Source organism: Marmota marmota, unplaced genomic scaffold (assembly GCF_001458135.2).
Source record: "Marmota marmota marmota unplaced genomic scaffold, marMar, whole genome shotgun sequence".
NCBI lineage: Eukaryota > Metazoa > Chordata > Mammalia > Rodentia > Sciuridae > Marmota > Marmota marmota.
This window is the reverse complement of record NW_026000048.1, coordinates 958,017-984,445: the sequence shown is the minus strand read 5'-3', so window position 1 is coordinate 984,445 and position 26,429 is coordinate 958,017. Positions and strand designations below refer to the sequence as shown.

The following is a 26,429-nucleotide window of genomic DNA, read 5'->3' as shown; positions in this document are numbered from 1 at the left end:
TTCCCCTAGGTGCCTTCCCAGCCCAAACCGAGGAGCCTGGTTTCAGGCATAGACATGTGTAATGTCATAGCTTTTACAGGCCAGCTCTGCAGATGTGACACATTGATTTTGTTCAGGTGTTAGTAGATACCAGGTGTTTTTTATTGACACTAAATTTTACCACAGTACAAAGAGACTGTCGGAGTTCTGAAACTGATGCTTGAAGATTTTCTTCAGGTTGAGATTTTTTTTTCTTATGTTAACATCTTTTGAAGCTGCTTTCACATAGGCTGATTTTCAAACAGGCTGATTTTTGCTATTTCTAAAAGTACAAATTAAAAGTACGTAGAGGAGGGATATATTTCAGCTAGCTAATAACCATACGTATGTTGAGTATCAGCCAGAAATTATCCTACATAGTGACTCTACTGTTTTGTACTTTTTGTCCATTAATGATTATTTCAGTATTAAGATTTTACAAGGCTTTCTGGAAGCAATTTGATTATGGAAAAACTACTCTTAAACTGTGAGATTTCTTAACCTTTTAAAGAACTAACTAGATTACATTATTCTGAGACATTCTATATAGATACTTAACTGTTCCTTTTTGCTGGAAAATTTTTTCAATCAAACTCAAAATGAAATAGTATTTCTTTGTATTAAATGATATTTGAATGTGATAACGACATTGATGTCTTTTAGAATAATTAAGAGTGATAATGCTAAATGTTAAAATTAAGGAACAATCTGTTATCTTAAAGTAGCATTTGCATGCTCATTAGGTAGGAACTGGTAAAAACATAGATGTGAAAAAATAGTATTTAGTTTGTATAGAAAGATAGTATGAAAAGCCATTTGCTCTTTGCAATTGCTGAAGGTTGCTTAGCTACAGAAATGAGGTCATCATGAGCACTTGGGATCTTGTCTAGAAATATCCTCAGCAACATGGGTCTAAAATCTTGAGTTGACTCCCATGTGTCAGGAGCATGGGATAAATGATCACGTCTGGCAGTGTTTAACTGTGTGTGTGGGTCCTCCCAGCCCTGATGTAGGCTCTTGGGAGCAGGGCCCAGGGCCAAGTGCAGCAAGAACACCTCCATGGTGGGAGCAAAGAAGATAAGGAAGTGCTAACATCAGGAAGTACTGGTTGGGAGCCCTGCCAATGAAAGCAGAAATGAAAGGCTCAAGCTCTTCCTGCCTCCCAGAGTTGCTAAGGCAGCCGTAGTCTGGAGGGGCTTGGCCAGGTGGTGAGGTCCTGCACGGACATGTGAACTTGGCTGCTTCTGAACTTGAGGGCACTCTGGTAGGTGTTTAATGACAGCCCTGTGGGGCTGTTGTGAAGATAGACCAGATGAAAATGGGAAGGAGACTAAGAACTGCGTTGTGGCTGATGCTGTGTCATAAAATGCCATCAAATCGGGATGGCCACATTCAGTTTTTAAAGTTGGATTTGGGGCTGGTGGAAATAGGGAAGAACTTGGAGGAGGCTGCAGGCAGTTGCCACCAACTTCCTGTAAATACTTCCAGATAGGATGTTTGGGGTAAAACTTGAGGGAACAGTGTAGCTTGTCAGTGTGGGCAAGTGTCTGTGTTGGGGGCTAAGGCTCATAGAACCTCCTGCCAGCTCTGTTACATATAGTATCCTTGTCCCTGCTGTAGGTAGAGCATAGGCATCATCGGGGAATTGGTTCATTTTCCTTTTTTTGCAGTAGTGTTTTGAAAGTTAGGTTTTCTGAATGTCTAAATTTGTGTATTTTGAGTTTGTACGCTTTCAAATCCTTGTTTCTGTGGTTGGGATCCACACAGCATTGTTGGCTGCAGTGACCAGGGTAGGTTGGATAGAGAGGAGTCTTGTCTTTACTATCAATGTCTGCAAATTTTAATGAAATTTTTTCTTAAGTTTTGAGCTGCGTGCATTGGTGCACAACTGTAGTCCCAGAGACCTGGGGGACCAAGGAAGTTTGATGCCAGCCTTGGAAGGTTGGTGAGACCCTGACTCTAAAAGAAGGCTTGGGGGTATAATGATCAGGGTAGAGCGCCCCTGGGTTCAATCCCCCATGCATTTGTGTGGGGATTATTAGGATCTTCAATTGACTTGTAAAAGTATTGTGCAAATGAATCTACCAGTTAAAATAAGTTAACAGATTTTTTTTCTTTCTGTGACAGTGTAAGTATTTGCACGAATGGTGAGTGTTGAAGGTGGAGGCTGTTCATGTGCCTTTCCTTTACTCCTCGGTTAGATTTAGTAACTTTCTCTTTCTGGCCAGATGAAAGGCATAGTGTAGGCTAGTGCACAGCCTGCTCCAGGCTGCAGTGAAGACTGATCTTGCTTCAACGTGTGACCTGCAGTGAAGACCCTGCAAAGGTGTCTGTCCCTTCGGAATTTGGCATAAATAGAGACTTCTGTTCTCAAGGGCAACAGCAGAAACATGCCGCCAAAACAGTCTTAAAAACTTTGCTAAAAATGTTGTGGCATAGAGATTAAAACCAGATTGTTTGTTATAGTCTTCTTAATTTTTTTTTCTTTAACCAGGGATTGAACCCAGGGGTGCTTAACCACTGAGCCACATCCTTAGCCCCCCCCCCTTTTTTTTTTTTGGTATTTAGAGACGGGGTCTCTGTATCTCAGGGTTGCTGAAGCTGGCTTTGAACTCGCGATCCTCTTGCTTGGCCTCCTGAGCTGCTGGGATTATAGGTGTGCCCCATTGCACCCAGCGAGTCTTAGTCTTAACAGCCATTCTTAAAGTCTTAAAAAACTTGTATTGCATTTTATAAAGAAGTATCTTTATAATTTTTTTTGAAGTAATAAAGACCAGAGAGAAAGTAACTTAGCTCGTAAGAGACTGGGCAGGAGAATTCAACTAAATTCTCTAAAGAATCCATAGTTTGAGGTCTTCATGAAATACACATTAGGAGTCTGAGAGAGGTGTTTATTTTAATTGTTGTTTTTTTTACTTTTCTGTTTAAATAGCTCTGCTGGATAAAGCATCATGAACACATTATTGCTTTTCATTTTATTGATATCATATTAATGTTGAATTCAATGTTAAGTGAATAACAATTTTTCCTTTAAAAATGAGGACATGTTCTTATAACTTTTTCATTAAATCTGCCAGTCCCTCATTGGCTACACCATTTAAAATTGTCCAAGCAGCAGCTAGAGATTACAGCTGAGATGCTGATGAGGGGGATCACACAGTTCCATCCAGGAGAGTGCTCTTTACTGCCCCTGGTGGCCAGTGAGCAGCTTCCTCTGAGAATGTGGACAGGAGCATAGGTGCTTAGGTCTCCAAACACTGGATTTGAGAAACAGTGTGTTCCAAATAGTAGTAAGGATTTCAGTGAGTCTTAAACTAATTGAGCAGGGTAAGTTGATGTTGGAAAGGCTAATGGATTTAATGAGGCTACAGTTAGTATCCAAGAAAAAAAATCTTATGTTTTGATGGAGATAAAGAAAGCAAGAAGGAGTGTTCTGCTTCATGGCTGGGACCACCCTGGTCACTGCCCCGGCTCAGGATTACCAGTGTAATCCCAGATTCATGGGACCCCACTAGACCTCCGGAAGCCGAATAGGCACCAGGCAGTTAACCTGAGCATGGGACATCTGAGTCTTGAGTGCCTCTTCAGCATGATTGTTAGAGAATGTGTCACTCAGACATATCATTCTACTCCAAGCCATGCAGGCTTGGTGGTGGTGTTCAGTCTCCTCCTTCCACTAGCCTTTTCCTTTTTCTCTTTTCTGAGACGGCAATTGCAGCACAAATGGTGGCACCAGATTAATTTAGAGCATCACAAACGGGCAAAACTGGAGCGTGTGAGTATTTGGCATACCTCCGCCCTATGCCCTGGAAGAACTTGTAGAGTAGTGTGAAGTTACATAGGATATGTGTGAGTGGCCTTTCCTGGACACTTAGAAATTGGGATGGCAGCAGAACAAACATCAGATGTTCCTTGTGTTGGCTAAACAAATGGAATTAATTTTATGCACAATCTTGTTAGGCATCACCGTAACTGACAATCATTCCTTCCTCTGCCCACCGGGTGGATGAAAGATGGGCTGTGTACGTAGCCCTCCACTGACCCCTGAGCCTGGCTTCCTCTACAAAAAGCGTAACAGCTCACAAGGAATTGAGAATGAATACGCCATATAGTAACAGCATGGTAATCATGGTCACGTATTGAGAGCTTATTTTGTGCCAGATGCTGTGCTAAGTAGTCCCCTCTTGGGTAAGTACTGCTAGGATTGCTCTTATTAGGAAGTTCAGGCTTGGGGGCATTAACTTGGGAAGAAGAGGAGAAAGGTCCAAGATGATCCATGTGTTATGGGTGGGAGGGGTGTGACTGGGGCCAGAAGCTCTGACTCCAGGGCCCCAGTTCCCAGCCTATGTGTCATTGTTGTGGGTGAGTGACAGGAGAATTCAGCAGGGTTTCGCTGTAGAGGCAGTGGAGACTGATCTGCTGTGGTTCAGGTGACTTGGGGAGAAGGTGGAGCATGGTGTCAAAGATGTGGACATTCTCAGGAACGATCTCAGTCGATGCAGAGTAACTGGACCCAGGTCTTGAAGGAGCAGGGCTGGCTGGGAAGAGTTGCCACAGAGGGGACAAGGACGGGAGGTACTATGTGACCGGAGATTTCCAGATAAAACCTGGAGCATCTATTTTGATTGACACCAGTCTGATTTTTCTTTTTCTTTTTTTCTTTTTTTTTTTTTTGTACCAGGGATTTAATCTAGGTGCACTTTATCACTGAACTACATTCAGCCCTTTGTATTTATTTTGAGATAGGGTGTGACTGAATTGGTGAGGCTGTCCTTGAACTTGTGATCCTCTTGCCTTAGCCTCCCAAGTTGCTAAGGGTGTGCACCACCACTCGTGATATCTTAAAGTAGTGGCTATAAAAGTTGGTGGTAGGTAAGTTTGCACACTAAAGGGACTTATAGACACAAGGCACTTGGCTAGAACCCAATGTAAATTATCTTCTATATAAGAACAAAAGGCTGTGTCTGAGGTCTCAGGCCCAAGGTCTGCTGTGGACTCCTGGTGGCTTCAGGCTGGGGGATGTATTTTCTGAGGATTCCCTTACAGAACAAGAGGTGGGGCTGGGCCAGGCCAGTCTACTTTCCACTCTGTGATTCTTGGTACTAAAAGGAATGTGTGTATACAACTATGTGTTCATACATGTGTACTTTTTCAGGGGAGGCAAGAGTGATACTGAGAACATTTGCTGTCCTGGCAGGTGGCGCAGTCTCCTATCCATGTACACTCCTGATCAGGCATGATCCGGTTGGTGTGGGGCCAGGGAAGTGCACACAGCTTACAGGCTCAGCTTCTGCAACTCTAGAATGTGGTCAGTATTATGTGTTCCTAGGAGAGCACTTTGCACAGGGCTAGGTAGCCACAGGTGGAATGTCACACAGGTGCAGCCTCTCCCAGGGACTGTGGTTTGCCCTGAAGTGCCAGGTGAAAGTGTCCTTCAGTTCTCCAGGGAACAGACTACCCCATCCCCTTTGTTAAGCTCTGCATCAGCAGCCTTCTTTCTGCTTTTCTTGGGGAGCTGGATTGAAATTTTTTTCAGTAGGCCAGTGTCCCCAAGTCAAATGAGGCTTGGAGACTACTCAGATAGCAAAGGCTGAGTGCTTCTGGAGGGAGGGCCTGCATGCTTGGTGGGCCTGTCTGCGGGGTCTTCAGCCCTGAGGGGGACATGGTAGTGTGTATGGCACTTGATTGGTGCCTTTTGCATGCAAATTCCAGGTGATTCTCCCTTAAGGTCCATCAGAATTTCCCTTTAAATTTAAGAAAACATGCATGACAAGCTTACTTGGCAGTGTCCAGTTGTGTCTGAGTGACTGGCAGGTCCAACTGATAGGAGCAGCTGCGCTCTGGGTTATGACCACAAGCTGGACTTGAGCCATGTGGACAATGGAGGCTGCCAGATCCCAGGGGCCGGGGAGGGGGGTGGCCAGGCCAGGTCACTATAAGTCCTGGACCTTAAATCCAGGAGGACACACAGGCAGAGACCAGGCCAGCCTGCCATACAGCTCTGGGAAAGGCAGCAGGAGGCCGTGGAGTTGAGTGAGCATAGGTGCAGCCTTAATGCTCTGCGTGGGAAGCTTGTCAGTGTAGGGAGGCCTTGCCCCAGCTGGGACGGTACAGGCTATGATGTAGCCCTCTGGTATTGCTAGATTTGGACTGGCACCCCAGTGACATGACATGTCTGTCACTCAGATCCTTACTCCTCCCTGGCCATGATCATGTTGAGGCTGCAGGACTGTGTGTGCAAGGGTGGCAGCAGGAACTTCCAGGAATATGCTACCTGGCCCTAAGTTGGCCCTGCTTCTGGGATCAATGTGGAATTTCTCTAGATCTACTTGAGCTTTCCAGCAAGTCCTATGACCCACACGAGGCTGTGATTATGGTTCCTCTAATCTTTAAAGATTCTTGTTTCTGGGCCCGTTTCTATATAACAATAGACATTGTAAACTATGTCTATACTGCTTTCTGTTATCTTTTTACAACTGAATCTAAGAATATTTTTAGGTCAAAAACAGTTTTTTTAAATACACACTTCTGTATTTTAAAAATCTTAGTTTCAGGTTTTGAGAACAGCTGTGATGCCATTGCAGTGTTCAGACCCTTTACACCCACTGCCCCCCCTATTGTTAACATATTGTTAGTAAGATTTGTCAACCAATGAATCAAAATTGATGTTATTCACTACAAATTACTTTGTTCTGATTTCAGTTTTTTTTTTTCCTAATGTGCTTTTTGTGTCTGAGAATCCTACATGACATTGAGTCATCGTGTTTCTTTAGGCTGCTCTGGGCTGTGATAGTTTCTCAATTTGTTTTGGTGACCTGTTTGGGGGTACAGATCAGGCATTTCTTAGTACCACTCTGAGTTGAAATCAGCTGCTGTTTCACTCATGATTCGGCTACATTGTGGGTTTGGGGAGCAAGACTGGAGGTAAAGTGCCCTCATCAGGGCTACACACCGTCAACACGATTCATCATGGTTGGTGCTGACCTTGACCACATGCTTGCAGTTCCCTTTGCTGGGCTTTGCCACCTAAGTTGTGCCTCCCCTTAAATCCTGCATTCTTACAAAGGTAAACTGTCCTCACCATCAGATGCAGCAGTCGAGCTCCTAGATACTTACCTACCAACTTGCAAACTCACGTCCACAAAAACTTACATACAAATGTCTATAGCAGCTTTATTAACATCCAAAACTGGCCATGATATTAATAAATGATAAACTGTTGTGTTTGCTATACAAAACTCTGCAGCAGCAAGAGGAACAAGTGTTCTAACCATACCAACATATGGCTATTTCTCAATGAATTCTGACAATTCAGCGTGTGCCACATGATATTCTGGAGAAAACGAAGCTATGGACTGTACATCAATCAGTCCTTTTCTGTTTCTTGAAATAGCCTTCGCTTTGACTTCTGAGTATTCTGGGCCTTGGCCCTGTGGTGTACGAGGAAAGTGGTGGATTAGAAACTGGAGCCAAGTTACCAAGGATGATAAAAGTTGGTGGCAGTTTTGTATATGTTATGTGACTTCTGGAATGGAAGTTCCTAGTAAGCTCAGTCTGATCCTTAATTACCCTACTCCTGGAAACTTGCCCCTCTTAATCCTGTACGACTGACACATTGTCCTCTTGGTCTCATTTCTGTCTTTGTCAGATATTCTAATGCTAAAATTATTTTTGGAACAATGAGCTGATCTCTGCAGACCTTCCCTTCTTGACTGCTACGGCTATCTGATCCCTTACCTGTGCTTCAGCTCAGCCTGTGTCAGTTGGGTGGATGAGCTACAGCGTGGAGTTTAGGGAGTAGTCTCAACTCCAAGGCTCTACTGGCCTTAGAGAATTCGTGTGGCCACTGTGCCCACAGGCTCAGGCAGGCGCCCACAGACCCAGACTTCACAGTGGGGTCTGGAGCTTCCCAAGACAGTGCTGGGTTTCCAGACATATTTCAGGTGTGAACAGGGCACTGACATGCAGAGCCAATGGGAATAAATGTATTTTGTTCTATGAACAGGAATGTAGGACTCGTGAAGGTCTCTGTGGGGTTACAGTTCACCTGGCAAAACAGGGCCATCTACCAACTGCACAGACACCTGCCATGGCAGATCTTGAGGACCTAGGATGTGGTGGTTAGAGTATGGAGGTCTGAAGGTCATCAGCCCAGGGTCTAGTGCTGAGGTGAGGTCACTTGAGTATGGATTCTACCAGAAGAGACAGGAGCAGAGAGGGGCCAGGTATGGTGTTTCAAGGTCAAGTAACCCTTGGAAGAGGGTTCCTGATCCCAGTGCCTATTACACTATCTCCCAATTGCCCAGTAGTTAATCCCATTACTCATAATTTTTGTCCAAGTTCCTTTAAGCAATAAGTTAAAGGACAGAAGAATATTCCAAGTGGGGACCTGCCTACGTCAGGTATGAGGACTGATGGGTCAGGCTGGGATGTGGAAGCAGAGCTGGAGATGTGTGGAGGGGTGGCGTATTCCGTGGAGCCCCAGTGCACTCTTCATTACATATTTGTGAATTGAATAATAGAGATATTAATAGGTAATAACCAAGGCTACGCAGGGACGTGGTCAATTTCAAGTATGATGTTGTCTTAAAGAACCATTTCTTGTTGAGCAGCTCTTCAAGGATGCTTAAGTAATTGTCCACCATCCTCCATACCTCCAAAGAGGAGCTGAGCTTGTGGAGTCTGCCCAATCAAGGAAGAATTGGGGGCCGGAGCCACCTCAGGTCAAACCTGACACCCCTGGCCTGTAAATCGGACACACACTACGTGCTCTGAGCCTTAGTTTCTTGTGAGGTAGGTTAATACTGACCTGGCAGAGTTGTCACATGGAAGACGGCTTACCTTAGGTAGGTGGGTGCTGATGTCAATGTTAAGGTGTTTAAGTGAAGTATCATTGAGGAAATCTCTGGCATTCAATATTCATGCACATACTTAGCTTTTAGGTATTACTGAGCAGTAATATTGGTCCTCAATGTCTCTGGGTCTTGGTTTCCTTGTCTACAAGATGGGAATAGTGGTAAGTACCTCCTGGGTGGCACTGCTGGAAAGAAGAGGCTAACACATCTGAAGTGCTCCCCAGAGGGCACGTAACAGGTGCATGGTGACTTTTTCTTTAGCCTTTAGTGTTACACCCCCCACCCTCCAAAAGACAATAGTCAAGCATCTTCCCCCACCCCCTACCCTGCCGAGTTAAAGTGAATGTATTTGCTTGACTTCGTGTTCCTTTACCTTTTTGCAAATGATTAAAACTGAAAAACTTGGTATAAATCTGGTTCTTCTGGGAAGTCTGATTACAATGGCTGAGAGCCCTGGGTTGGGGTCAAGTTAATCACATTTGAGCCCTCCCACTTCCTCTGACAAGTTGCAATCCTCCCTCTTCTATATAATGGGTACTAGCACATTCCAAATAGAATTGTTGGGATGATCAAAGAAAATACCATAGATGGCTCTGACTGGCAGTTTGTGATACTTGATGTGTAGGTCTCTTCAAGCAGAAGACCTTGAGCTTCTAGGAGAATTCTACACAGCACCTAACAATATAAGGCCTTTGCCTTTAGGTGTGTTTTGAGCTCGGGTTCCAAGAGGTTCAACATAATCTCAGAACAAGAGTGCCTTAAAAGTATTTGCCTTTGACTTATTCTATTTATTCTAACAAAAAGTCTTGATGGTTTCTTTCGTGCATGTGCTGGGAATCAAACTGAGGGCCTCTTGCATGCTGAATCTTGTGTTTTAGTGGTGTTAACTCGAGTTTCTCACTGGAGTTTCTGGGTGGTGGGCAGTGTGTCCCAGGCCTCTGCAGTGAGCCAGCAGGTGGGTGGGGCTGTCCAGGATAGTAGAGTCCTAAACTCTTCACACAGCTTTGGGCACCAAGTCTGTTTTGCTAAGACAGATTCCCTTTTAGAACGGGCAGTTGTAGTTGCCTCCTAGTGTGTGCCTTAGTGCCGCTGTCTGTTCCAGGAAGAGAATCCAGGCTCTAGGGAGGGTTTTCCTTGGCCACCCAGGAAGTAGAACCAGAGTTCACAACTACAGTTGTCTTCAAAATGTGTGTGGAAATGGTTTGTTGTAGTCTCACGCTCCTCTAGAGGTTTTGCTGAGTCCGGGTGCTTTTTGCCAATCTGACAGTGGGTCACATGAGCTCAATGTCCACACCCTAGACTTCAAAATGATGTCTTCAAAAGTGTGTGTGTCTCAGTGGAATTTTTAAATGTACGTGAAATTGTCTGTCCCAGGGATTGAGCTAAATCTGGTCACTGGGCTGTCTCCCAGCCTGCCCTGAGCCAGGACAGTGAGTGAGAGGGTGCTGAATAGCCAGCCAGGCTCAGCGATTGCTTTTCCCGTTCATCTCTTAAAACATTACGATTTCCCATGTTCTGTGCTTCACACAGTGATTACAGGGCTGGGCTAATGAAGTAGCTTTAGGGTCTAAAGTGTGAATAAGCTTGTCACCTTTTTCCCTTTATGATGTTATTGGCTCCTGGGCGCCGTAGCTCGACTGCTGAAGTGTCAGCCTGGTATTTTCCCGTGGGATAGTATATTTGTGTTTCTTGCAAGATCTTTAACCTTGGTAATCATTTTATAAGTGCTTTCATGTAAATTAGCAAGAGGTTGATAAGAAATGATTCCCTGGATCAGACTTGAGGGTTCACATGTACATGCACACACCACATGTATGCATGCTTGGCTTCTCCCCAGGGTTTTAGAATGCTCCTTCTAATTTTAGTTGCAAGCTTTATAAAACTATGCTATGCCCTTTCATGGAGCAGGAAATGGTTTGTTGTAGTCTCACGCTCCTCTAGAGGTTTTGCTGAGTCCGGGTGCTTTTTGCCAATCTGACAGTGGGTCACATGAGCTCAATGTCCACACCCTAGGCTTGGGACACAGGAGGTTTCACTGCAGGCTAGTGTCATCTGAGGTTGTCTCTAGCCATGTTGTAGCGAGCAGGAATTTATGGAAGTGTCCTTCCGAGGTACCACGTGGGGGGTGCGCTGAAACACGTGGTGTCCGTCATCTAGTAAGGATGTCTGTGAGGAAGTGGCTCCTGCCCAGGGTGGCGTGACTTGGGTGTCCCATCCTCTTGGGCACATCCCCTGTGTTCCTAACTCCTTTTGCCAGTGTGCTCACTGTTGCCTGCTGCTCTGAGCCTCTGTATTTCTCAGCTCCATTACTTTCAAAGCCCACCAGTCCTTGTGACCCTCCAAAAGAGCTTCTCACAGCTGGGGAAGGGGAGGCAGAGGAGTGGGACAAGCTGCAGCCCTTGGCACATGTTAAGGTTGTCACTGTGCCCCACCCGGAGCTCAGCCACCCTGGGTTTTGTGTTCTCTTCCTTTGGGGATATGCTGTCAGCTTAGGAAGAGCCTGGGGCCAGGATTTCAAAGGTGGAGAAGGCTGAGAACCTCGGTGAATTCCAGGACCCAGGCTGCTATGATAGCAGGGGCACCTCCTTTTTTCCCCATTTCCTTTCGCAGTGTCTTGGGTCCCTGAGATGGCACATGCTTGTGTGACTGCTTTGAAAGGGACTTATGGAATTAACAGTGCTTCATAAATTCCTCGTCTTGACACCAACTACTTTAAGTTTGGAATTGCTCCTTAGAACACGTCTAAACGTCATCAGTTCTGTTTTGTCGTGTTTTTTTTTTTTTCCCCCCTTGGTGCCATTTTAGGATGACAATGGGACATGATCCCCAGGAGGACAGGAATAATCCCATGGGGCCTTACAAATTGGGCTTGCTGCATGTTTGCTGGATGAATGAATGGATGATTATTAAGTCTAGCATCGAGCATTCACATGAGGTTAACAAAAAAACTTGAGTGTCTTAAAATGTTCAGAAGTGGAAACTTAAGGGGCTTACCTGTTCCTTCCTAGTACTACTTGGAGCAGGTGCTGTTGGGGACAACAGGGGCTTGCTGTACAATGAGAGGTGCAGTGTAAATATAAGACATGCTGATTCAGGAATTAATTTGCCTGTTTGAGAAGCAGGCTAGCTGTCACTTTTGGTTATGCATTTAGTGGCAAAGTGACACCACACAAATACCCGGGGGGAAAAAAATCTCATTGCTCACAATTGAATTAGTTTTCAGGGTACTCTACCTTGGCTGGGTCTCCTGGACTTGAGGATTCTATTTCCAATCGCCCCCTAGTTACTTAGGGATGCTAGTGATGTAGTTTGCAGTGCACAGATCTGACAGCTAATCATGTGCTCTCTGTCCCTTCCCAGAACTTCAGAGGAAATCTGAAGTTGTAACAAGGGGGTGGAATGCCTGGGGAGGGCTGTGTTTGCCCTCCTAGTTGGAGGTAGGAGGTATTATGCTGGCCTGAGAGGGATCCTCCTGTAGTGCTCAGGGCCAGTGTCTGCAGGATGTCCCTCTGGGATAACTGCTTTCCTTTGTCTCTTCTAGTGCAGTCTTGATTCACTCCATGTTCCAAGATGTTGCCCAACAGTGATTAGATAGTGACTCACACATTACCAGCCTTTAGCCCAAGGGGATCTTGGGGGCAATATTCCCTGTTGCCCTGTCTTGCTCTGGACAGGCGGGCAGTTGAGTTGAAGGTGGTGGGGGGAGCAGTCTGCATGTATCCATGAGATGAAGAATGAGGGTACTTTTACATAACTGTCTTGACTCAAAAAATTGTATGAATTTTGTCTACACTCTAAAAGTTGAAAATGGTTGACTTGTAGTTAATTGTGATGAGGAAGCAGAAACTTAATTCCTGAATGAAGCCATGTTATGGGAATGTGCCTTTTGATTGGAATAGGTTGGAAGATTAGGAGAAGTCTGATATGGGCTGTGCAGTTTACTAGAGATAGGCATGGCAAATACAGTAGGGGAAAGATTCAGAAATAAAAGACTCATTCTTGGAATAATTAAAAAGTGGGTTAAAGACATAGATCTTATTTTCTTTGTGGAGTTTGATCAAATGTTAACTAATTTTTCTTAAGAGCCAGAAAAAATATTTGTAGAATATGAAGATGTGAGGATTTCTTTCTCTTACTGATGTTCATGTTGATAGACTCCTTTCTCTGTTTTACTCACTGTGTTCCTTAGTCAAAAATCTGTGTTTGTGTAGGCCTGTCTTGGGCTCTGTCCTGTTTCATCATCTGTCGCTTCCCTGATACTGCATTGTTTGGGTTACTATAGCTTTTTAGTACAGTTCAAGTTGGGTGTGTGATTGCTCCTACTGTAGTCTTCTTCTGTCCTACTGTGGTTGTCAACGTCTTATTTATATTTGTCAATGGACCTTTAATTATGTGGTACTGAGAATCGAACCCAGGGCCTCCTGTGTGCCAGGCAAGTGCTCCACCATGGAGCTACAACCCTAGCCCCTGTATCGAGCAGTTTTGGGCTCTTCTAGTTCCTTTGACTTTTCACTTGTCTTTAAGAAATAGCTTGTCTCTATTGACAAAACTTCCAGCAGGATTTTTTTTTTTATTGCAGTTGTTTAAATCTGTAGATGAATTTGGAAAACTTTACATCTATGTTGAATCGTCTTTCTGTTCCTGTGCACAGTGTGTCTCACATCTTTCATGAGCATTTTCTAATTGCTACCATATAGATTATTTGCATATTAGATTTGTAATGAAATTTTTTTTGTCTAGCTACTGTAAATGACACTGTCCTTAAAATTTGATTCCAAATAATAATTGCTAGTCTGCAGAAATGTGATTTGACTTCATATGCTGCAACTCATTTATTGGATCCAAAGATTTTTGTAGATTCCTTGGGACCTTTTATGTAAGGTTAGGTGTGAAGATGTGACTCTTCTTTTTGATACTGGGGATTGAATCGAGGGGTACTTAGCTACTGAGTCACATCCCCATCCCCCCACCCTCTTTTTTTTATTTAGAAACGCTGTCTTGCTAAGTTGCCAAGGTTGACTTTGAGTAGTCCTCCCTCAGCCTCCAGAGCTGCTGGGATTACAGGCAAGTGCCACCACACCCACTAGGTGTGACTTATTCTCCCCATTTTCAACTTCTTAAAAAACCTCATCTCCTTTTATTTCCCTCTGTTGTATTTTATCATTTGAGTCTGGATTCATGAATTCCTGATCTTTTTTTACCGTGCAGATAAAACCCTTTTATGCTATATACTTCTCCAATTTGGCTTTCAAACTGATATTTTTCTTCTCCTGACAATATTTTTTACTTTGAGAGTTCATGGTGGTCTTCTATAGTTAAATCACATTTTAGCTAATAATTAAGACTAACATTCATGTTTGTTTATTGCATTTGCTTCATAATATTCTTCTATGCCTTGACCAATAAATAATAGAGCTTATTAGGAGCATGGTTGTGTCAAATTCTTAATGTTGTCAAATTATTAATGATGTCAAGTTATTTTTTTAAATATTTATTTTTTAGATGTAGATGGACACAACACAATGCCTTTATTTTTATATGGTGCTGAGGATTGAACCTGGGTCCCACCTGTGCTAGGCGAGGGTTGTACTGCTGAGCCACAATCCCAGCCCCATGATGTCAAATTATTGGTGTTAAATTATTGTCAAATTATCAATGTCAAATTATTAATATGGATATCAGATTGACTTGGGAATTTGAATACCAGAGGCCTTGAGGATGCGGAGGTTTTATATTTTGTATTTTAATACTGATGAGAGTACCAGCCTCAGTGCCTGATGTGCAGTGGGCATTTAATAAAAAGTTCTCGAATGAATGAACACTGTGTATTATAGGGTGCTATGCTCAGGTATTGAATTAAATATAATTTAGCTTGCGCTTCTTTCTAATGGGCCCTTTACTTACCTGAACTGACTTGTTATGCAAGTAGCTTTGCAATATGAGCACCTTTTTAGCTTTTTTACACTGTTGTTTAGGCTTTGACTACTCATTTTCATTTTATTTTCTAATTGTGATCTCATCTTCCCTCTACAGCTGGCCTACATGGTCAGATACATCCTACTGAGCCAACATGTGACTGTTACCTTTAAGCACACTAGTGCTCATGGATAGCAAAGATTGTTGATTATATTAAGGCTCAACAGTGAGGCAGAGACTCATGCTTAAGACTCCTGCTTCAATGATACACCAGTGAGCATCGTATTGTATACAGTGTCATAATATTTGCCTTCTGAATGCAGTGTGTTAATCACTGCCACCTGATAGACTGGGAGAATTTTTGGAAAGGATGTTTCCACAAGTTGAAGTTGATACTGTCATGGTTATTATTCAATTAGGTAGTGAATTCATCAAGATTTCTATCAAGTGTATGTTTTATACCAGGAACTGTCCATCTGTTTTATTCCCAACGCCTAGTTATTTTGGGCCTTGCCAGTGCCTTTGTGTACAGGAAACCTCAGTATTTGCTGGAGGAATTCCTGCAGCTCACTGGTCTCACAAAAATAGTAGCAATTATATGAAATTATCTATAATAAGTTTATTATATACCTCTTCTGGTATGCTACTGCTGTCCCTTTCCAAGCCTCTTAAATTAACTACAAGCTCTTTCAGGACTGAGCAAAAGCAGAATTTTCAGAAACATAATTTGAAGGATGGTTAAAAATCTTAACTTTCTTTTTTCTTAGAACCTGTGAGAGGGAGATAATATGCAGTCAGTCTTATCTTTCTAATAGGATCTTTGTCTCCATTTAAATTTCCTGTCACTTGCGTATATGAGGTGATTTAAGAAAATCATTGGAATCATTAACTTCAACATTACTTATTTCTACTTTAAAATGCTTCAGAAGGTAGAATTGCTATTGAATATCTTCAGCAAACATTTAGTGATAGGAATTATGTATGTTATGATCAGAGTATTGTTACTTTATCAATTGCCTGGCACTTCAAAAGTATTAATATTCAGATGCATGAATAGAAAAGTTCAGAATCGTTTCCATGGCATTTGGAAATTGTCATGTAAAGTGCGAACACAGGGACGTTTCTCAAAAAAGGACCAATTGATAGTTTTATTTTTGCTTTGGTAGCCATTGTAGATAAATTTTTTAGTAGCAGTCTTGTTTCCTTGGCATACGCTCGATTTCCTGAAGGTCAGAGAGGAGTGATTTTCTGCTAACATCTGATCTATGAAGCAGAGTGCCATGCTGGCTGTGTGCTTCAAGGGAGGAAATGAGTGACAGCTTGTCCGTGTCTCCTTGCTCTGCTGTTCCCTTGGCTATCTCAGAGGTCCTACTCTTACCCGGGAACCTGACACATGGGAAGTGGTTTGTGAGGGGACATTAATGCATGTGACCCATGGTGTCACCAGCATGTGGAGAAGCAAGCCCAGCTTAATATAGATCTGTATGTGGTCAGCAGTTGCTCAGTTTCATTCCCTGGGCCTAAACTTAATCTCATGGCCCTGTTTGCCCTAGGAGGCTAGGGCCCCTCCATTCCTTCCAACCATGACAGGTTGGGCTCCTTGGAGTACACCTCCTATGTCAGCTTGAGAAGTCACCATGTCAGTGCTTTCAGATAACTTCAGCAGTTGAAGAATGGTACCTGGATCTTCCAAGTGTCCTTCAGAAATGTCATGTAAAGCTCAGTGATTCACAGAGGAGGGCGGATGTGTGAATGCCCTGAGGGGGTAGGATAGGTGCCTACAGCCTTAGTGCATGAGCATCAGGAGCAGCCTCAGTGGGATCAGCTGCAGCAGTTCCAAGGAGCTAGCTGTCTGTTTTCAGTGAGTGCAGTTAAAAGAAACCAAAGTCAAGTAGAAACTACCTAGAAGAAACAATGATTAAAGTTTCCAGAATTGGTACCGTACGGGAAAACGTAATTCAGAATAATCCCAGGGCAGAGGAAATCGCTCTCAATAGTCAGTGGTTCTTTGTGGCATAAACATTGTTAAGAAAAGTGTGCAAATGAGGAATGCAGTAGAGAGGCCAGCTTTCAGACAGTCCTCCAGTTTTGTTTTTGAACTGTTTCAGAGAGCTTTTCTGTCTCTGTGACCACAGTACTTCACAGAAACAACTTGGGAAAAGTCTATCTGGGGCTGACGGTTTCAGAGGTCTCAGTCCATCGACGGCTACTCCATCACTCTGGGTGGAAGCTGAGGCAGCCCTTCAAGCAGGAAAGCTGCCCAGCTGTGGCACGTTCAGAAAGCTGAGGAAGGTTGGCAATGGGGGTGCACTTTGCAGAACAAGCCCCAGGGGTCCATCTGTTCTACCCACACTCCACCGGCTCTGTGACCGCTGGTTAGTGAGTTCATTCAAACCAAGATGGACTGTTGAGGTCACAGCTCCGTCCAATCATGTTAGAGTATTCCTGCGTGATCAGGGGAACTTCGGGGACACAACATTCTAAACCATAACAAGCTATCAGCTGATAGGATTATAGATTGCTTGACTTGGTTGCACAGCAGAAATCTTGGGCTTAGGCTGTCACTGGGGGAAGACTGAAGTCTTGGCATACCCTGAGGGGAAGGAGAAATGCTCAGGGTAGAGATAGAGGGGGTGAGGTCTGTAAATCTTGATGTATTGATTTTTGTCATCGGAGAACTTTATTTAGTTGATACAAAATAGTCAGAAATTGAGTTTCAAATAAAGTGCGAGTCAGCAGTCATCCGTGGATAGGAAGTGCATTCCTGACGAGCCTGCTGGAGACAGCATCCTGGGAACAGGTAGAAATGAGAGGACTGTGTGTGGCCTACATCCTGCAGCGGACACACAGGCCAGGCCTGGTTGTACTGTCCTGGTGAGGGAGTCGATGGGGGCTGGGAGGGAGAAGTGAGGTCCACTTCCTTCCCTTTGTCCTATTCCTACTTACCTGATTTTGTGGCCCTTAGGTTTTACTTTCCACTCTACATATGTAACGTTGCTTCAAGAAATCCTGTCTGTAGTTGGGCGCAGTAGCACATGCCTGTAACCCCAGTGGCTCTGGAGGCTGAGGCAGGAGGATCATGAGTTTCAAAGCCAGCCTCAGCGAAAGCAAGGCACCAAGAAACTTGGTGAGACCCTATCTCTAAATAAAACACAAAATAGGGCTGGGGATGTGGCTCAGTGGTCGAGTGTCCCTGAGTTCAATCCCCAGTACTTGTCACCACCCCCAGCAAAAGAAAAAAAAAAACTCATTGGTGCTTCTTGTCTGGTGGACTGCTCAAGTGTGTCCCCCTAGGCAGCTTCTTGGGATTCTAAATGTGAAACATGAGAGGAACAGTGGACGCGTGCCGGGCCACAAATTGGGCTAACCTGGATGCAGGTAAGTGACAGGGCAGGAGGGTTCCACCTGCTGGGTGATCTCAGTGAGGATAAACCTTTGGGAGAGACGGTCGAGCCCTTTGCTGCAGCAGGAGTGGGTCCCCTGCCTCTCTGTGCAGGGGGCTTTCCCTGATACCCATGATCTGTATCCTGAAGTCAGTAGGAGAGCAGCTGCCACAGTGGGACGGCAGAAGCCCTGGAGGGGCCTGTCTGTGCTTGCTCCTTGCTGGAAGAATTTGCAGAAATCCACAAGACATACTTCAGCATCTTGTATCTTTCCCCTTAGAAGATTCATTTATTTGGGGCATGGGAGGCTCCCCCCCCCCCAAAAAAAAAAACAGACCAGTATTTAAAAATAGTTTTTAGTGGGGGGGGGGAAGGGCTCCTGGTTTCTACTCCTCCAGTTCTGCCCTTACATTCATTGTACTAGAAAGGTTTTTTTTAATAACGGAAAAAGTATGGATATAAATATTTCCTCATAATTTGGTTGATCCAACTAGTGATGGGTTTATTTTTCTTATGTTTAGTCCATACATATTCATGTGAAAAACTGACTTGCAATGTAAAAGTACTTTCAAATCTCAGTCGAGCACCTTGTTGGTGCTCCAGAGAAATGACTTCTGCCCGTCCTCTGCCTCAGAGGGAGTCGAGAATTGAGTTTGAAAGATCAGAATTCACTCTGTTGAGTGGATCCCTCCCAGGTCTTCACCAGGATAAGATACAAGCATGTCCCCCAGATGCTCATCTGCTTGTGTGCTCTGTGCCCTGATGTGGGAGGGAGGTTGGGTAGGGGAGGTGCCCACAGGCAGGATGTTGTGCGGGCAGCCTCATCATGACCAGCACCGCCTCCCATCCACACTGACATCGCCTCCTGGTGCCCTGCTCTGGGACTCCTGGGGCTCTTGGAGCTGACAGCCTCGGGGCTCAAGCTGAGCAGGCCACCTTCATCACTCAGGCCGGCAGGGGGAATGTTCTATCCCCACAGACAGGGCCTGATTCATGATGGGCAGGTCTGTGACTGAGGGGCACATGGGAAGCTCTGGCTGCCTGGGCCCAGGGGCCAGGAGTCTGTATCCTGAGTGCTGGAAAGTTATTAACAAGGCCCCACTTTGTGGACCCGAGAGTCCCCAGCTCACTGTGGACATTCAAAACTCCACACTCAGAAAACTTGTTATATTTTCCGCTTATTTAGGCTATATTAAAATTTTCCCATTTCCTGCAGCTTCTTGTCTTCTATTTTCTTGCTCATTCTCTGAAGAACCCGAGGGAATTCCCGCTGTAAACGGTTTCATTTGGCCTCCTGCAGTCTGTGGCCGTTTCCCTCCTTATGCTGCTCCTAGCCCGTCTGTCTTAGCAGTGGCCTCTGGTGCCCCTGGACTGTGCTGTTCTCCTCCCTCCCTGACCTCTCTCTGCCTCTCCACACCTCACCTCCTGGTAGCCCTGGGCCAGCTTTCCCTGTCTGGTCCCCTCTGCCCACCTGCTTTCAGTGCAGGGCACAGAGAGACCACAGACCTGGGTGTGGCCATTTCATTGTGCAGATAGGGAAACTGAGAGCCAGGAAGGCTGTGATCTGACCAGACCAAAAGGCTTAGTACGTGGTCACCTTGGGACCTGACCCAAGTTGGGAGAAAATTACGAAGACTTGGAACAGGTGCAAAGTTCCTACATTTGAAACCAAAAGCATGGTTCAAAAAAAAAAAGTTCACAAATTGGACTTCATCAAAATTAACTTTTGCTCACTGAAAGAAGATGTGAAAAGGGAACTAAAGACTGGAAAAAGATATTTGCAGCCCATAAAATTGATAAAACATTTGTATCTGCAAAATACCAAGAACACTGGGGCTGGAGATGTGGCTCAGTAGTGGAGTACTTGCCTAACATGTGCAAGGCCTGGCATTCAATCCCTTGTCTGCAAAACACTCAAACAGAAAAGTTACTAAGAACCCAACTAGAAAATGGGCAACAAATATGTCCAGATATCTCATGAAAAAGGATATGCAGATGGAGAATAACTGATACAGTTCGGCATCTTCAGGCATCGGAAGAATATCAAAGCCAGTCATAGCTCTCACCAACCATCAGCATGACTAAGGTTAAAGTGGTAACCCCAGTGTGCTGGGAAGGACTCAGAGAAGCTGGCTCACTCATGCACACACTGATGGTCATGGTGGGATGTGAAATGGTACACTCACTCTGGAGAGAAGCTTCCCAGCTCTCTTTGAAACGCAAATGAAATGTACATAACCCAGGAATTGCACTCCTGAATGCTTGTTCAAGAAAAATGAAAACCTGTAGACATTTCTTAACAAGTTCACAGCAATGTTGTCCATAGTATTGACAAACTGGAAGTCACCAGATGTCCTCCAGTGGGGAGTGGTTAAACAAATGTAGGCTGTGGAAGACCCTCATCCGTGAGAAGTGGAGAATGTTGCTGTGCACAGCAGCCTGGAGAACTCTGCAGAAATGTTGCAATACTGAGCCCATCTCATTGGGCGCACACTACAGGGTTCCTCATACATTTGTGAAGTACCATAAGGAGATGAGCAGACTAGCGGTTGCCAGGGACTAGGATGGGTGTGGGCAAGTGGAGGCTGGTGGCTCGAAAGTCTTGGGAAGGTACAGTTGAGTGTCTTGATTGTGGTGGGGGTTACATGAAGTTAACTGAGAAAATCACAACTATATACAACGTAGACTTGGCACTACATGAACAATGCAGACGTACACGTGTGGCCATGCTACCACATGCACATAACCTGTACATAGGCAAATCAGACACATGCATACATGACACAGCATGGGCATCTACATCCCTGAACATGCTATATATGTACACACCTGTGTGTACTGGGGAGATCAGACATGCTCATGCATACATGAGGCACCACACAACATTGACAACACATCCACATGCATGCATATAAAAGAACTCTTGCAAGCATGTACAGTGTGCATGGGTGCATGACAACGCGTGTAGGTGCATGTGTAGCTGGGGACTGAGTGCTGGCTTATATCTACCTTCCTCCTGGCTGAGGGGATGTACTTTAGCTGTGCAGGTTGCTAAACATGGGCAGGCTGGGGAAGGGTGTGCAGGCTGGGGAAGGGTGTGTGTGACCTTCTTCATGACTTTCAGTGAGTCTTCATCTCCAAGGAGGTTTAAAAGAAAGCATGACCATGAATTTCAGCATAAACACCCCCTGGTGGAAGCCGGGACAAGGAGGCTCATGGGCTCCAGAATATCAAGAGTGGGACCAAGGCGGCTCCAGGACCAGCACCAGGAGCTACTGCAGATCCCAAACCCACTTCCTGCAGTAGTGTTTCACCAGGGGGATGCGGAACCTGGACTTGCCCTCTAAAGCTGGTGGAGTCTCTGCCCCACACAGAGGCGGCGTTTAGATGCCTTCAGGTTTCTGCTCGCCATCTGCACAGAGCTCTCTAAAGCTGCCAGTGCTGGTGGCCAGAGCCTTCCTGTCTCCTCTGGAAAGGCACTGTGAATGTGCCCTCATCCTTGTTCCTCCTGTTTAGGGGGCAGATCCCCAAGACATGTTTGGTAGGTGGTGGGCTGTTTTGAGGCTTGTGGCTCATTACTATTCTTGGGGACTTACCTCGGAATTTGGGGGTTGGGTTTTTTCCTTTTTTTTTTTCCTTCTGCAGTACTGGCAATAGAACCCAGAGGCCTTCTACCACTGAGTTTAGTCATTCTTATTTTGAGGCAGGGTCTCGCTAAGTTTTCCAGGCTGGCCTCATTTGTGGTTCTTGTGCCTCAGCTTCCCCAGGTGCTAGGATTTCAGGTGAGTGCCACCATGTCTGGCTTGGTTTATTTTTTATGCCATATATATTATGTAATAATCATAAAATATGGCTACTCTAGAAAATATATAAGTGGCATGGCTAACACCTAATGTAAAATAGCCTAGTTTTGTATATTCATTTATAGCACTACCTTTTTTAATTTTAATATTTATTTTTTAGTTGTATTTGGACATAATACCTTTATTCTACTTATTTTTATGTGGCGCTGGGGATCGAACCTAGGGCCTTGCACATGCTAGACGAGTGCTGTACCACTGAGCCACAACCCCAGCCCTGTAGCACCACCTTTTAACCAGCTTTCAGGTGTAGTTGACAAAAAACTGAGGTGTCCAATGTGACGTTTTGGTTTTCATGTTATGAAAGTCATGATGATCGAGCAAACTAGTTAACGTATCTTTCACTCCATGTCGTGGACTGGTGTGGTGAGAGTGCTTACGATGCACACAATGGGCAGACTTCAAGTAGTCAGTATATTATTCACTTTAGTCACCGTGTCATATGTTAGATCTCCATAATTCCTCCAAAGTGTTTCCTTTCACCATCTTTTTCTCTTCTCGTGGTAGTAACCCCCATTCCGCTTCAGTTCTTCTGTTAGGTCCCACATATGTATGGGGTCATATGGTATTTTGCTTCCTGTGTCGGGTGTATCACAATCGGCATCATGTGACCCGTGTTCATCTGTTACTGCAAATAGCAGGATTTCCATCTTTTTAAAGATCAAAATATATTCCATTGTGCACATATACCATATTTTCTTTATCCGTTGATGGACATGGGTTGTTTCTGCATTTTGTCTGCTGTAGATATTGCTACCATGAACATGGGGTGCAAATCCATTTCCTTTAGAAGTCGGATTGAAGGATCACGTGCTGTGATTTAACTTTGAGGGAATTTCAAACCCCTGCCTCATACTCACAAACGCTGTGGAGCTTACGTTTCTGAATCTCCCTGGGGTGCTCTGGTGCAGGCATGGGTGACCTGCCAGCTCAGCACATGTGAGCTCCCCTTCCTGGTGCTACATACAGATGGGCTAAGGCAGCCCCATGGACTGCTTGGACTTATTAGTGCTTTGACTTGGGCAACAAAAGGGCCATATCTACTAAGTGCAGCTGCCTAAAGGACGCTGAAAACAATTCAAACTCTGTGGCTATATTTCTGAAACATCGGGATGGTAGTTTGTGCAAAGCTAAGGCTCCTCTGCCTCTGGGTCCTTGGCTCATCAGCACTTGGCTGCACCGACATGCGCGACTATTCACAGGCCTGCTCTTCTTAGTGTTGAAGTTTCTTGCTTGAAATGAACTTCTGTGTTGACCAGTGCTAGCCCTTTTCTTCCAGTTGCCAAAGCGATTAAGCAGTAGTTTTCCTGACTCTGCAGTGTCAGTGTTCCAGAGAACACTTGTGATTCAGGAGTGGGTTCTGTCTTTTGGTTCCATGACCTTCCCTACGGCTCATCCTCTGGTTCCTGAGAGAGGCCATCTGTACTGATCACTGAGGGTTGACCCAGAGTGACTGCTTATGTCCTGGCAGTGACAGTGGGCTTTGGGTTTTTTTCAAATTGTCCTTTCACTTCACACATGGCACAGATGTCCTTCCCAGTGGGGTGTGCATGTCCATCCCTGCATGGGTGGTGGGAGGACCTCCCTGTTTTGTAGCTCTTGGCATTGACACTTGCCTGCAGTTTGGATCCTGTGGCAGGTATCTGACAGGCTGAGATTGTTACCTCCTGAAGTACGCAATGTAGGTGACATAGTGTGAAGCGTCTTGGGGTCCAACTCATTTTAGATAATCGGTACTCCTCATTTTCCTTGTGTATTTATCCCCTTTCTAATCTGAATGAAATCCAGGCTGTGTGCCTGAGAGTATCAGATCGATAGCAGGCTTGCTCATGAGGCTTGTGAGGAATTGGAAGACACAGAGCACCAAGAGATGCCAATGAGGAAGGGCTGGGCTGACCTGTCCTGTTCTCCACATGGGTTTCTGAATGTCTAGCTAGAAATACTGGAGGATGCTTTTCATCACCCTTGCCTTCCTGCTCCAAAACAGCCCAATACGCAATAAAACCAAGTCACTGGTGAGACGGGAGGTCTTCATACTGGAAACCTACGTCTTGAGCAGTAGAAGTAGCTTTATTTTATACTTGGTCTTAACATCTACCTTCCTACAGAGTGGAAGTTTTTTTTCCTTTTTGATTAAAGGGAAGATACTTAAATTCCTGAAAGTACTGAGGAAGCTGCTCATTTACAGAAATATTAGCAAGTTATTATAGCAATTTTTCTTGAAACAAGCATTTTAAAATCTGGACTGACTAGGAGGGCCACTGGGGTGTCACACAGGGGTCTTATGTGGACCCTTTCTCATACTGATCTCAGCAAGGACCTACATGGTTGGTGTTGATGCAGTAGGGTAGGAAGTCATCTCAACCCCAGTGCATGGGACAGTATTTATGATGCATTGTAACAGCATTTTGAAACTTTGAGGAGTGGTGCTGGAATTTCTATCTTTAAGCTCTTGAGGGACTTTTGGTACTAAGATTTAATTGCCTTGAACATTAGAAGGTTATTTTCGAGTCTGCTGCACACTCGTGAACTTATGCGGGTGTTTTTCTCTTGTTCTTATTCTTTTGTTTTAGAATAGAATCCAAACAGGCTATTTTCTTTAATCCCTCTTACCATTGGAGTTCTTGACATCCTGAAGAGAGAAACTACGGGGGATGTATAAAAATACAGAAGAGCAGAACAATAAAACTGCAAATGGTCTGGGACCTGACTGGCTAAAGATTTTCAGAGTAGCACACTTAAAATACATATTTCCTTTCTGTCTATACCATTAACTAAAGGTTTCAAGGAATCTTATGACCATTAATGTACACTTAAAAATCCCTGATTATGTTGTTCTGTAGTTTAATTTTTCTACTTCCTACCAAGTATTTGAATAAGCTTTGGTGATTTTTGTAATCTCAGTGCAAGTGTTGAGTGGGTCCTGATTGCCTTTTTAAAATCCCTTTATGGAATGTGAATTTGTACATTTTACCTTCAGAGTGAGGCATGAGCCTGGGTGATAACCACAGGGGTATGGATAATAAAGACAACATGGTGAAGTGTGAATCAGTCTGAGGCTGCAGGGTTTGTGGCTTGGGAGGAGTCTGTTGATCCTAAAGGCAGTGAGAAGCACTGGATGCGTCTTAAGTGGACACATCTACATGGCCACGTGCCCGTTTTTCAAGTGATTGGGCTGGCAGTTGGAAAGTACAGTGGTCATCGTCACGCCCTGTAGTTGTTGTGCGGGGCAGGGAACTGGTGGTAACAGAGGTATCTAAGAAAAGTAAATGCATTCTTTCCTTTGCAGTGCTAGGGATTGAGCCAGGTCCTTGATCATGCTGGGCAGGAGATCTATCGCTGAGAGCACCCTGTCCAACAAAAAGTATTCTGAAGGGATCAAGATTCTGATTTTGATCAAGATCTCTAATGCTCTTCTTTTCTTTGGCGTTGCCAGCCCTAAAGGGGCCGCTCCTTTAGTCCCTTGTAGTGGTGTGATGCTCACCAAGTACCTGCTACTGTACCTCGCAGTTCTGCTTTCACACCTCTTATCCAGTGGGAAAGTCATGAGTTTGAACATCTTAACAGGTACTGGAGAAATACTTGGGTTTTTCAAAACATTTTTTTTTTTAATTCCGTGCTTTACTGAGATTTTTTTTTTTTTTACATTCTATCGTTTGCTTTTTTCAACTATAGGAGATGAATGGGTGGTGTTACCTGTACTTTATCAATGAGGAAAATGATACGGATGGGTTACTTGACCAGTCCAGGACCCCTGTTAGAGGAGACTCTAGGTCTGTCTCACTCTCCTCTCCCTGGCAGGTGCATGGTGCATGCAAAAGCTGCCAGGGACACCATACTTTGTTTTTGGAGAAAAGAAAACTTATTGTAGGGCTAAAATCCCAGGCTCCTGCATCTGCAGGAGTGGGAGAGTACCTCAAAGGTGCTCCCTAAGCCTTATAAAGCAGTTGACTGGGGAGAGCAGCATTAGGAAGGCTCCTGCCAGCCATGAAATTCCAAACATGGAAGTGACGGCTTTGTTATATAAAGCATTTGTTTCAGCCTTAAATAATAAAACTAACTCCTGATACCGAGAATGGAAATGATCGCAGTCAGACTGGTCTGTTTACTCAGAACGAATCCCAGCTGAGGCAGTAGCTGTGTGGCTCACAGGTCTTCTCCCTTGAGGACCACGTGGCTCTCCAGGGTTCCACACTGTGAGCGGACGTGCACGGACTGGTTGGCCTTGCACAAATTACAGTTGAGTCCAAGTCTGCCCTCCGGCCTGAGGTTGGGATGAAGAACTGGAGCTGAGGGAGCCTCTTGTCATGTGCATTTGCTGGGCCAACTTTCACTTCACTTTCCTGACACGAACAATGGAATAAGTAAAAGGGATTCTTCCCCTTTTAGGGGACGGG

The 26,429-nt window shown here is 44.6% G+C and overlaps 1 protein-coding gene across 1 annotated transcript in view; it reads left to right on the top strand.

Moving 5' to 3' along the window:
• Positions 1-1,257: 1,257 nt before the first annotated feature.
• Dip2c (disco interacting protein 2 homolog C) overlaps positions 1,258-26,429 on the top strand; it is a 201,761-nt gene continuing 176,589 nt past the window's right edge. Inside the window, exon 1 of the mRNA XM_048812597.1 lies at positions 1,258-1,282. The gene's annotated coding sequence lies outside the window, so the exon portion shown is untranslated. The remainder of the gene's footprint in view (positions 1,283-26,429) is intronic.